Source organism: Garra rufa, chromosome 2 (genome assembly GCF_049309525.1).
Source record: "Garra rufa chromosome 2, GarRuf1.0, whole genome shotgun sequence".
NCBI classification, from domain to species: Eukaryota; Metazoa; Chordata; class Actinopteri; order Cypriniformes; family Cyprinidae; genus Garra; species Garra rufa.
Window position 1 is genome coordinate 60,345,541 of NC_133362.1, and position 13,489 is coordinate 60,359,029.

General features: G+C 39.6%; 1 long non-coding RNA gene and 5 other non-coding genes across 6 annotated transcripts in view; all 6 read left to right on the top strand.

Annotated features, from left to right (window-relative positions):
- Nucleotides 1-13,489, top strand: part of LOC141325647 (uncharacterized) — a 129,088-nt gene that overhangs the window by 75,059 nt on the left and 40,540 nt on the right. The gene's annotated exons all lie outside the window — the stretch shown is intronic.
- trnam-cau (transfer RNA methionine (anticodon CAU)) lies at nucleotides 11,823-11,894 on the top strand. The gene has a single exon. It is a non-coding gene; the product is annotated as a tRNA-Met (tRNA).
- Nucleotides 12,001-12,072, top strand: trnam-cau (transfer RNA methionine (anticodon CAU)). The gene has a single exon. It is a non-coding gene; the product is annotated as a tRNA-Met (tRNA).
- trnam-cau (transfer RNA methionine (anticodon CAU)) lies at nucleotides 12,858-12,929 on the top strand. Its single transcript has one exon. It is a non-coding gene; the product is annotated as a tRNA-Met (tRNA).
- Nucleotides 13,090-13,162, top strand: trnar-ccu (transfer RNA arginine (anticodon CCU)). Its single transcript has one exon. It is a non-coding gene; the product is annotated as a tRNA-Arg (tRNA).
- trnam-cau (transfer RNA methionine (anticodon CAU)) lies at nucleotides 13,349-13,420 on the top strand. Its single transcript has one exon. It is a non-coding gene; the product is annotated as a tRNA-Met (tRNA).

Sequence of the window (13,489 nt, forward strand, 5' to 3'; positions counted from 1 at the left end):
CCTGCATCTCTCACTGCATCTCTCACTGCATCTCTCACTGCTCCTGCATCTCTCACTGCATCTCTCACTGCTCCTGCATCTCTCACTGCATCTCTCACTGCTCTTGCATCTCTCACTGCATCTCTCACTGCATCTCTCACTGCTCTTGCATCTCTCACTGCATCTCTCACTGCTCCTGCATCTCTCACTGCATCTCTCACTGCATCTCTCACTGCTCCTGCATCTCTCACTGCATCTCTCACTGCTCCTGCATCTCTCACTGCATCTCTCACTGCTCTTGCATCTCTCACTGCATCTCTCACTGCATCTCTCACTGCTCTTGCATCTCTCACTGCATCTCTCACTGCTCCTGCATCTCTCACTGCATCTCTCACTGCTCCTGCATCTCTCACTGCATTTCTCACTGCTCCTGCATCTCTCACTGCATCTCTCACTGCTCCTGCTCCTCTCACTGGGCCTGCTTTTCTCCCCGGGCCCCTTGCTCTTACTCTTCCTCATCCAGACATTACAGTATTTGTCTTTTTCTGTTTCTGTTTCCAAAAACATCACTCCTCAAAGTCCAGACTGGAATCAGCTGTGGTTGGCCCAGTTAACCCAACATAAATCAGCTGGGTGTCAATTATTCAATTGTTTGTTTATTATCAGCTGAGATATATTGATATTGTTTTTGAACTGATATCATTGCAGAAGCAGAGGTTTTTATACTGTATCTAAAGTTTGGAATATTGTTTTTGCTATTGTGGGATGTTGTGTGGTAACATTCGTAAATACTACAAAAATGATCCATAATTTTGTTGGGAGGTATAGCTTGTCTGTTAAGAAAATGTAAGCATTGTGAAAAGGTGTTCACTGACTGCATATTGGGTGAAAACGACATGAAATGTGTGAATGGTATGGCCACAAAAGACCGATGCTGTGCTAATTGTGTTTAAAGTTTTGAAAATGTGACAACTGGTTGGACAAACGCTTGTTAGCGACTGAAAAAAACTGTAAATAAATAAAATTAAAAATAAAAAAGTATTCAAAGAACAATAAATGAAAAGGGAAATAAAATGAAAATAAAAGTAAAAAACAAAAAGCCATCATTTCCCAGTTTGTTTTTATTTTGCAATTATTCCAACAATACAATAATGAATATTAAATAAATAAAATTAAATATTAAATAAGTTTTTAAACAACAATAAATGAAAAGGTAAATAAAATGAAAATAAAAGTAAAAAACAAAAAGCAATAACTTCCCAGTTTGTTTTTATTTTGCAATTATTCCAAAAATACTGTAATGAATATTACATAAATAAAATTAAATATTAAATACGTTTTCAAACAACAATAAATGCAAAGGCAAATAAAATGAAAATAAAAGTAAAAAACAAAAAGCAATCATTTGCCAATTTGTTTTTATTTTGCAATTGTGCCAACAGAATGGTAATGAATATTAAATAAATAAAATTAAATATTAAATAAGTATTCAAAGAACAATAAATTAAAAGGGAAATAAAATTACAAATATTAAGTTTTCAAAACCAATAAATAAGTTAAATGAAAAGTTAAGTTCTCAAAAACAAGAAATAAAAAGTTTAATAAAATATTAAATAATAGTTAAAAAAAACTATAAAAAGTTGAAAACACAATTTTTTTTTTTTACACAAATATTAACAATAGTGAACTCTTTTCCCTATATACACCACATACACACAAATATGTACGTTATTTGGGAAGGGTTTTCCGCATTTCCTCCAGCCACTGTTCTTTTGTAACAGTTTCAGTCTGTGGGCAGTACACCCTGCCCCTGTACTGGCTATGCCCCGTTGCACTTGTTTTAAATTGCCCACACTTCTTACAAGTGTTTGCTTCTACAGTTCTCCTGTAGGGTCTCTTGGGCATGGTTTGCGGACTGGCAGTTGGTGCAGCAGGTTGTGAACTGGTACCCTGCACAACTGTAGGCTGAATTATTGGCATCCCCTGGACCAATGGGATTCCCTGAACCATCGGCATACCCTGGACCATCGCCATTCCCTGGACCATTGGCAGTCTTTGGACCACTTGCAGACCCTGTAGCACTGGCACACCCTGAAGCATTGGCACTCCCTGAAAACTTGGTCCTGTTGATACGACTATGTTGGGTACCATCTGCACTGATACTCCAGGTGCTGATGGCGTAACTGACACAGGACTCTGTGCTGGTGCCTTGGGTCTGAGAGGGGGTCGTCCAAAAGAAGTCTGCCTCTGCTTTGCCTGACCTGCTGTGCTCTCTGGTAGCTTGTACTGGTGCTGCTCCGCTGGTTGTTCTGTCTCAGTCCGTAGACGTTTGGCAGCCTGGAGAGGCTCCTGAGCTTCAGGGAGGGGCTGAGGCAACTGAATGCCCTGAAGCAGCACAGACAGCTCCTGCTTTTTCTGTCTGTTGTTGTGCCACTGAATCAGTGTGTTCTGGTTAACCTCCACCAGCTGCAGTGATGTTCCTCCCATCACCAAGCTGTTGCCCAGTACAAGCTGCCTTATCCTTCTGTAGTCTTGAAGGATCAGAGACCATCTTGACAGTGCTCCCTTGCCTTTTCTTTTGGGGCCTGGGTGAGCACTGCAAAGCCTGATGAAGATGGTCTCCACCAGGCGGCAACAGTCAGGCCATTGTGCAGGTGCGCTGCTTGCACCCAGCACACATCTGGTGGTGCTCTCTACTCCAGGGGTTTGAGTGGGCCTCTTAGGTACTCTGAAGCGTCCACTCAGCAGTCTCTTCTGATGTCGAGCTGCATACACCACCCGTTGCTTGTCCTGGTCATCCAGGTTCTACCAAAGTGCAATTATGGTGTTGGCTTCCTGGTTGGTCAGGCTGAGGGCTGTGTGACCACGGAGATCCACCAGATATTCTGCCAATCTGTCCACATGTTGATAACCAGGGACATTTTGGCTGTCAACGGCCTATTAAAAAACACCAAAACGTGGTACAATTATTACATTATCATATTTGTTTGATGTACAATTCCATAACAGATTATTATAATTTTTATCAGTGTGAAGCTGCTTTGGCACATTCTTTATAGTATAAAGCACAATGGAAAGAAAGCTGACTTGACTTGATGTGTATTTGCTGCTTACTAATGACTTTGATTCTTTTAAATGTTGTTTCATCTTGCACTTACCATCTCTTCATCATCTTCCTGACCAGCATCCTCTGGCTCTGAGGGAAGAGGTGAAACAGATGTTTCAGATGGGACAGGTGAGACAGCAGTCCCTGAGGGTCCAGGTGATGTGGGAGACTGTGAGAGGCCTTGTGTGGGGTCAGGGACTGGTGAAGGGGATGGAGAGCCCAGTACAGAAGTACCACTAAGTGTCAGTGTGGAAGAGGGTGGTGACAAGTCAGCCTCCAGATCAGTAATGGTCTGATCCTCGCTGATGTCACAGAAGCCCTCATCTTCATCTCGCTCCTCCACACTGAGGTCTTCAATGAGCTCTGCGTTCTGCTCGGAGTCTGGATTCATGTCCTGCAGTGCCTGACCTGTCTGCTGAAACAGATACTGGACTCCAATGAGCTCACCTGAAATAAAAATAATAAACAAACAGGAATTAAATACAATGTTGAATCATTGAGGAGGAAAAAACATATGCAAAAACACATAATGCAATACAATACAAATGATAATTGAGAGACGTACAAATAAATATTCCTCAAATACCTATTGTATCATATCCGATACTTACATGCAACATGATTTTCTTAATGCCTTTTTTGATGAAAAGTATAAACTATCAATAAAGTTTGGATAATGTCGATAATTTAGAAGCCTTAGAAATTTGCATATCAATCATGACAGTAGACTTTGTAGAGTTAAATACATAGACTGAGATTACACAGAAATTCTAAGTTCATTAACAATAACAATTTTTCTTACCGGTGTAGCATGCAGGGGAACAAAATGTTGGAACCACTTTCTTGCCAAACAGCTTTTCATAGTTGCTGTTCACACAGTGAACAAGTTCTCCTGTGTAGCTGCATAAAGCTGATGGTTCTGCTGACAATGAAGCAGACTCCCTGTCCTGGTTCCACCGGTGTAGTCCCTCCAACAGATAAATCTGAAAGTTCAGACTGTTTGCACTGGTCCCTGTAAATGGACACAACAGTGTTAAGGTGAGTGTTAAAGAAACACACAAAGACATGTAATGCTTTTTATATATATATGCACAGTGAGTGTGACAGAGACATACCTGGGATGAAACGATTCAGGTGTAGGTGAAAGGACTCGAGAGAAGTGGAGCCTCTGGCACATCTGTATGTCTTTAGAAGCACACCTCCCTTGGTCAAGCTCCCTGTCTCTATATAGAGCACAACACCAGGGGGGTCTTGGATGCACTTAACATGCTTCTTCTGGACACTCCAGATGTGCTCCATCCTTTTTTGGTCCAGGAGAGGAACACCCAGGGAGTCATTGCCCTTGCTGCTCAGGAGCTCTGTAAACAGCCGTTCAAGGAGAAGGATGGTAGTCTCCTCTCCACGGGTCCTCCTCCGGCAATGTAGAGCCAGCTCATCCCTGGTAAGATGCTTGTTGACATCTTCATCTGCCAGCGAAGGCCAACCCTGGGACATCAACAGAGCTCTCTTTGCTTTGCGAAGCACAGAGAGATCAGCCGCATCCCATTCAAAGATGCACGCTGATAGCCGTGACATGAAGATGGGGTACAGCTGATGGGCATCAGTTGTACACCCCAAGGCAATCCTGCGCATAAAATGCCAGATGTCCAAGCGTATCATGAGATCTGGCCAACCTCTGAATCTGTTTTTCAGCTTGGTCTCGCCCACCTCGGTGCAGCACCCACAGTCCACGTACAACACAGCAGGTGGATCCACACCAGCCTGTTGGTATCTTTTCACCAGACCGTCTACCATCATATCCAGTCCTGCTCCTTCCTGGGCTGTCAGCACACTTATGAGCACCTGACCAAACTCATTGCCAACAGAGGTAAGCCAGAGTCCCGTTCCCCTCGCTGTCCCAGCCAGCTTCTTGGTTATCTGTAATAAGACATGATATGAAACATGCTGAAAATGCAATCAAACATCACACCATGTAAAATACAGATATAGTGCTGTGTTGTGTGTATAAACAACAGCATTAATAAACAAAAATCCACAACTAACCTTTTTAGTAGAATCCATCTTCAAGACAGAGCCATAGGTGGATGTTATCTTTGCATGGATTTCATCCAGCCTTGTTAGGATGTCTTGGCTGTACACGGTGAGTAGCCACTTGCAGCTTGGCACCACTGTAGGCTGTGGGGGTTCCTGGAATTTTACTGGCAACACTCCGGGTCGATTTAGGAAGTCAACACACTGGGTGGTGTATCGGGCCAGACGCTGGAGCCACTCCTCGCTGTGGTTTTCACGCAGCTGCTTTATCACTCGCGTGGGGCTGTTGCCTAAGCTACGCTCACGCAGTAGCCGGATGACCCGCATATCACAGGCATACCTTAGAAAAAGCAAAATGCACACATTCATATATTTTACTTATTTGATTTGTAAAGTATTTGCATATGTATGTGATGATGGCCTAACAACAGGATGCAGAATGAAAGTGTGCTTACTTCCGCGTGAGGATGACCCGAAACTCAGAGCGATGACCCAGATCTAGCTGTTGCAGGACTGTCTGACTCCAGGACACATGCGAGGCTCTACACTTGGTACAGATGAGGGTTTCTGTGACCATGCTGTACATTCTGTCGATGTCCAGAACCTGCCGTGCCCTTTTGTGCAGACCACCTCCTGTCAGCTGATGCTGTCCGCAGGCAGGATTGGGACAGAGAATCTTGACCCTCCACAGCTTGTACGGCATCCACAGCAGAAGTGCATGACAAAAGAATCTGTCTGGAGCTGGAGCCTGATTGTAGGTAAGTGCTGGCTGTGGTGGGTAATACCAGAGCTGGAGGTCATCACGGAGCTCTGGCTTTCCCTTGGACCCCATTTTAAAAAGCCTTTTGCCAATCCACTTGTGATCTTCTGGTGGCAAGGTCTCAGACCACAAACGAGGAAGTGGAACTGCAGATGGAGCTTGCAATAATGTCCCAGAAGGAACCGTCTGTAAAGGAAAAAAGACAAACCATTTAGTCAAGTAAGGTTATTGATTTAATAAGCATTTTATTTAGGCATGGCTACTTTTACATAAAATGATCATTACAATTATTGTTTTCTTTTAAATACCTTTTGTATTACAATGATTATTATGACAATGAAACTGATAACTTTATATTACCCATTGCTGTCTTCCAAAAAAAGGAATGAAATATAAAATATTCTGAAATCTTGCTTGATATATAAAAAGAATACATTTTACAAACAATCTATCTTTATTTTGACACATGAATGTTAACATCTATAAATTGTTTATCATTAGTAAATTAGGATTAAGTCAGCTCAATTGACATTATTACCATAGTTTCATTGTTGTTGTTTTTTCAGCTTGAATGTGTTTTAAGAAACTACTGGTTAAAAAGTCAGGTAACACTTTATTTTAAGGTGTCCTTGTGACACATGTTACATGTACTTACTATTATAATAACAAGTAACCCTAAAACAAACCCTAATCCTAACATATAGTAAGAACATATAGGAAACTATATTATATTACTCGGTACTTAAATGTATAATTACACTGTAACAAAGACACCTTAAAATAAAGAGTTACACTTTATTTTAAGGTATCCTTGTTACAGTGTAATTACACATTTAAGTACTAAGTAATATACATTAACTACATGTATTTACTATAGGGTTAGGGTTTGATTTAGGGTCACTTGCATGTAATTAATTGTTATTATAATAGTAAATACATGTAACGTGTAACAAGGACACCTTGTGTAACCAAAAGTCATATTCAAAAATTCAGGGCATGTGAGCCTTTTCACATCTCTAGACATACTTTAAGTGAAAAAAACAGAATAAATAAATTTATTTCCAAAGTGTTAGGATTTTTTTCACCTAGCTGGTGACAGCTGATTAATTGACATTTTTAGACCAACAGAATATGAATCTACTTACTGAGACAATACTGCATGGCTCCGCGGCACTGGTCACATCTGCAGTGGCTTTGTGGACAGGGGCTGGAATGTGAGGATCTTGTGTCTGTACAATCATGAAGTGAAATATAATAGATTTTTTTAATACACAACATTACAGCAACTTAAATGCACACATAAATGTATACATATATGTAATTTATTTCTGTCGTGGCAAGAGCATATTTTCAGCATTATTCTAGTCTTAAGTGTTACATGATCCTTCAAAAATATTTTTAATGAAAATAAACATTTATTCCTATTAGTTGAAAATGCTTCACATAAATGGTTACAAGAGAGACCAACTTTAGATAATTGATAGATGTGACCATAGATCGAAAAGATATTGGAAAAGATTTCTTACATTATTTGATGGAAATGATGGAAAGATTTAAAGTTTTTTTTTTGGTTAATTTAAAGAAGGATGTGTTTCTAGGAAATGGGTTGAATATGTATAAAGAAGGTCTGATTTTGTTGTTACAAATAAATAGAAGATGATTATATATTTATATTTGTTTGCAAATATGCATGTACTCAGCATCTATATACATAATGAAGTTCATTTGAGGTTATTCTGGATAAAAGTAAATTAGGATATATAGATATATAGGATATATAGTTACCTCCCTCTTTTTCTTTTTTTTTTTAAATATATTGTTTTTAAACATATTTACAAAATATAATTTATAGTTAAAATAAATAATTGTACATATCTACATATTGTAAAGATACTCTATGGCTGCATCGAGCATTGCATATAGCTTGAAATATGCTATATGATTGTACTCAAATGAATGTTCACAATAAACAAAAATGAAGTAGAAAAGAAAGAAAATGGCTAATGCCTAATAAAACTGCATCATTTGAGTTTTTCAGAATTAAGTTTGAAGGACAGCATTACAGTTTTTTTACAGATGCTAGGACACATTTCTCAATACTTAGGTCACTTTTGCAAAACTCTTCACACAGTGAGCACAACAGAAGTCTATGTGAGCTAAACTGAGGATCAATTATCATTGTTTTGGCACAAAATGCATTCAATGACTACATCTCTCAAATTTCATGAATTCTTTTCTCACTCAGACACAACAACTGACAAAAATCTTTGTACATACAGGACATTTTGCACATGCTTACATACTGTTTTCAAAACTGTTAAACTCATGTTCAAAACAATAACATAATGCAAAACTGAATAAGACAGCAACATTCAACAGCAATATTTTATTGAAACATATTTCAAATCTAAAAATGCGAGTAGATTAGCAGTACTATTTTATCTGTATCAGTGGATGGTGTGTATACAAATTCTTGTATTTTGTGCAAAAAAATAAAAATAAATAAACAACATAAAATATTGACAAATTCTGCATCATGTCTGATTCATTCCAGTAACATATATTGCAGTTATAAACAATATATATTGCAATTATAAACAGATGTGTTCTTGTTTTACACAAGAAAACAGTGTGTAATGCTACATGTTGTTAGTGTTTTTTTAGCTCATTGTTTTGTGGGTGACAAAGTGTGTTTGTCGGCTGTCAACCTTTGCTAATGTTCTGGAAGAATGAGTTTATTTGAGACCTGAATAAAGTGTTTTGGTAGTTGTAGTGCATTTTGAATGTGAAATGAACTGCTTTGCCAAGCTGAAAGTCGGTTAGGAGAATTGTGTGAAGAGTTTTGCAAAAGTGACCTAAGTATTGAGACATGTGTCCTAGCATCTGTAAAAAACGGTAATGCCAAACAGAAATTTTTTGTAACATTAAATGTTTTTACTGAGATTTTTGAAGAATGCCATCCTGTTCAATAAAAGTATTAAAAAAAACAACAACAAAAAAACACTTACTGACCCCAAACTTTTGAATGGTAGTGTGTATGAATTCTGTTTATTCTATATAATATCACTTTTCTTCATTAAAATGGTTTTGTGATATTAAAAAATATTTTTTTAAAGTGTAATAATTTGGATGTAACAGAACATGGAAAGTGTCGTCATAGAATACAATGTGAATTATGCCATTACTTACAGTGACAGTGGTGCTTGGTGTAGAGGCACTAGACACTGCTGCGCTGGGCTGGTGTCCAACCTGAGAAGGTCTCCTAGCCACACTAAGATTTGGCTTTGCTGCAGCGATGTGAGAACCAGTAAATCTTGGTTTGGTAAACTAAAAAGGGGTCAAGAAAATAGGCATTTTAGTGAAAGTACAAAATGTGTTTGAATAGGATAGGAAAAGTAGTCATGATACTGAACATTACTAAATAAATTACATTTTACAAATCATTTACATAGAAAACTATGAAACTAAAGCTATTTTAAACTAATAATTTTAAAAAATATTACTATTTTAAATAAATGGAGCCTTTAAAAAAACTTTCTGAATGATAGTGTAGTTCTTATAAGAGGAATTATTATTTATTAGCAGTATTGACCTAGGTTAATCTTAAAAATAAATACAAAGTGTTTGCATTATGGAATAAATATTAAAATGTGTAAAATTTAATAACAGCCAGTGTATATGTGGAATGTTACCTGAGATAGAGAATGGAAAAAAGAAAATGTAGCTTTAACACATGAAAACTATAGAGAGAGATGCCATGAGTCTATCTCAGTGACCTTCAACCCAGGCAGAGCTCAGTTAGAGAGGAAGAGAGGACAATCCAAAAGTATAGGCCAAAGATGAAAGAGAGAAAGCACACAGGTTACATTCTTTTATCCTTGACCATGTGACTAAAACCAAATCTTAGACATTCAAACTGACCAATCAGGAGACTACAGCTACCCCCATTGTTCAAAAGGTGTGAAATTTAGCAGGTCACAGCCAACACTTCTAATCTTCTTGCTTTTATTTTTTTCTTCTGACTTTCTATACTTCCTCAGATTTGAACTGAACTTATACTTCAATGCTTAAAAAATGTTTTAATTCTTTTACCATTGGCAAATGTGGTGCTCTTCTTACTACAGGTGCAGTAGGCTGGGGCTGGGGGTCGGGATGAGGCTGGGGCTGGAGATGGGACTGGGGGCCAGGCTGACTCTGCTCCATGGCCTTCTTTGCTGTTCCAGAAGCAGCAGCAGGTTGTTCCACAACCTTTTGTGCTGGTCCAGCAGAGGCAGTGGGCTGCTTAAGACAACCACAAAAATACATGTAACAATTCAGAAAGGAAACAATTTCAGTAAATAATAATAACAAAAAAATACTTGCTACATTAATGTTACCTTTGGAGTGTGAAAGCCACAAATGCATTTCAGCACACCTCCAAGCAAGGTCATCTGGCCACGAGACTGCATCGGACATTTTTCAATCTGTATGCAATTATAACAAATTTATAACAAATGCAATGCACAATACAAGGGCATAAAATATGGCATAAAATGCTTCATTACATTTATTTATCTATTTATTAATCTCTAGAACATGAGTCATATTTTTCTTATATATATATATATATATATAAAATACAGTTACACACCATTCATTTACTATCCCTTCCCCCACCTTCTCAAATCTTTGTATCTAACAGTACTCAAAAGTCTTTAATGGAGCTTTTCTTTACCAGTATGACATAAATCTTAAAATACCGGCAACATTACCAACAAATATCTATAAACAATAATGACACCTGGTTTACATTAGTGTAAACCATAAAATAACGCAACCATCACATTACATTGTTCTAATGAATGAGATCAGGTACATGTTTGTATTGAGGCCTAAAATGTTGTTCTGTTATGCAAATACATTAAACAAATAGACTATATTAATGTTCAATAATGCAAGTCAACAAAAAACAACTTTTTATTGCTCTTTCAGGCAAAGGTAACAAACTCACACCTACCCTTTGATAAATCTCGTACCACTTCTTCTGTCGAGGGGCTGGCCTGTTACCTTCATTTGATGGCCAAATTCCTGTGCTGGCAAACTTTTTTAGACGTGAAACCCATTCAGCGTCCGACATCGCTTTATGCGATTTTGTTGGTTTGCCAGACATTTTTTCTCGCACTCGATGAAACAGTTTTAAAATAAAAATTAAAAATTATACACTCATTTGGAAAAATATATAAAACATAAAGAAGTTTTCAATTAGACCATGTTCTTACCTGTTGTAGTCCGTAATAATGCTGTACTTGGTTATAAAAATAAATTTTGCTATTCTCTGTAAAAATGATGATGAACTCCGTAGCAATGATGCTCGTCGTAGGTCATGAACTTCAATACTGAACTGTTTTGACCTCTGACACGCCCCCTGAGGATATGTCATTCTTTCGTACACCTTCGGCTCGGTTCGGCAACTTGATTGACACCTGACTAGAACACAGACTCCTCCACCTAGCGGTAAAACGCGAAAACGTGCCGTCGACATTCTCTTCTACTCTGATTGGTCAAATGTCGAAAATGTTAAGAAAATGTTAAGAATAGCGCTTTATGATTGGCTGGAAATGTTGAAGTGCTTCGACGCGATTGGCCCAAATGTTATAGTGCTTCGACGTGATTGGCTGCGCAGTTCAACATTGCTCGACATTTCCAAAATATTGTCGGACTATCCTTCGGCAGCTGGCGTTCCTAAGCCAGGGATTGTGGGTTCGAGTCCCATCTGGGGTGACTTTCAGCAGAGTGGCGCAGCGAAGGCGTGCTGGGCCCATAACCCAGAAGCTGATGGATCGAAACCATCCTCTGCTGAGCTTGTTTCACTTTTATATGTGCCCAAGTGCTGCAAGACAAGTTAGAAATATGTGCAAGAATCATGTTATGTTGAAAAGACCAGTGCACAAGCTCTACATCAAGTCAAGCAGAGTGGCGCAGCGGAAGCGTGCTGGGCCCATAACCCAGAGGTCGATGGATCGAAACCATCCTCTGCTAAGCTTGTGTCACTTTTATATGTGCCCAGGTGCTGCAAGACAAGTTAGAAATGTGTGCAAGATTCGTTATGTTGAAAAGACCAGTGCACAGACTCTACATCAAGACAAGCAGAGTGGCGCAGCGGAAGCGTGCTGGGCCCATAACCCAGAGGTCGATGGATCGAAACCATCCTCTGCTAAGCTTGTTTCACTTTTATTTGTGCCCAAGTGCTTCAAGACAAGTTAGAAATTTGTGCAAGAATCATGTTATGTTGAAAAGACCAGTGCACGAGCTCCACATCAAGTCAAGTAGAGTGGCGCAGCGGAAGCGTGCTGGGCCCATAACCCAGAGGTCGATGGATCGAAACCATCCTCTGCTAAGCTTGTTTCACTTTTATTTGTGCCCAAGTGCTTCAAGACAAGTTAGAAATTTGTGCAAGATTCGTTATGTTGAAAAGACCAGTGCACGAGCTCCGCATCAAGTCAAGCAGAGTGGCGCAGCGGAAGCGTGCTGGGCCCATAACCCAGAGGTCGATGGATCGAAACCATACTCTGCTAAGACTTCTGAGCTTGTATATATGACAGAGCCCCCAAAAAAGAGAAATGTTCAGAGCCTGTTCTTGAAAACCTAAAGTCACTTGGTCCTCTCACAATAGTTGTTCATCCAGAAGCTGAATGAGATGGAGAACTAAAAGAAAAAGTAAACAACTGCATGACAGCCCCAGTGGCCTAATGGATAAGGCTCTGGCCTCCTAAGCCAGGGAGTTCAAGTTATGTTGAAAAGACCAGTGCACAGGCTCTATATCAAGACAAGCAGAGTGGCGCAGCGGAAGCGTGCTGGGCCCGGAAGTCGATGGATTGAAACCGTCCTCTGCTAAGATTGTTTCACTTTTATATGTGCTCAGGTGCTGCAAGACAAGTTAGAAATGTGTGCCAGAATCAAGTGATTTTGAAAAGACCGGCGTATGGTACTCTCGTCAAGGAAAGCAGAGTGGCGCAGCGGAAGCGTGCTGGGCCCATAACCCAGAGGTCGATGGATCGAAACCATCCTCTGCTAAGACTTCTGAGCTTGTATATATGACAGAGCCCCAAAAAAAGAGAAATGTTCAGAGCCTGTTTGTGAAAACCTAAAGTCACTTGGTCCTGTCACAAAAGTTGTTCATCCAGAAGCTGAATGAGATGGAGAACTAAAAGAAAAAGTAAACAACTACATGACAGCCCCAGTGGCCTAATGGATAAGGCACTAGCCTCCTAAGCCAGGGATTGTGGGTTCGAGTCCCATCTGGGGTGACTTTCAGCAGAGTGGCGCAGCGAAGGCGTGCTGGGCCCATAACCCAGAAGTCGATGGATCGAAACCATCCTCTGCTGAGCTTGTTTCACTTTTATATGTGCCCAAGTGCTGCAAGACAAGATAGAAATATGTGCAAGAATCATGTTATGTTGAAAAGACCAGTGCACAAGCTCTACATCAAGTCAAGCAGAGTGGCGCAGCGGAAGCGTGCTGGGCCCATAACCCAGAGGTCGATGGATCGAAACCATCCTCTGCTAAGCTTGTGTCACTTTTATATGTGCCCAGGTGCTGCAAGACAAGTTAGAAATGTGTGCAAGATTCGTTAT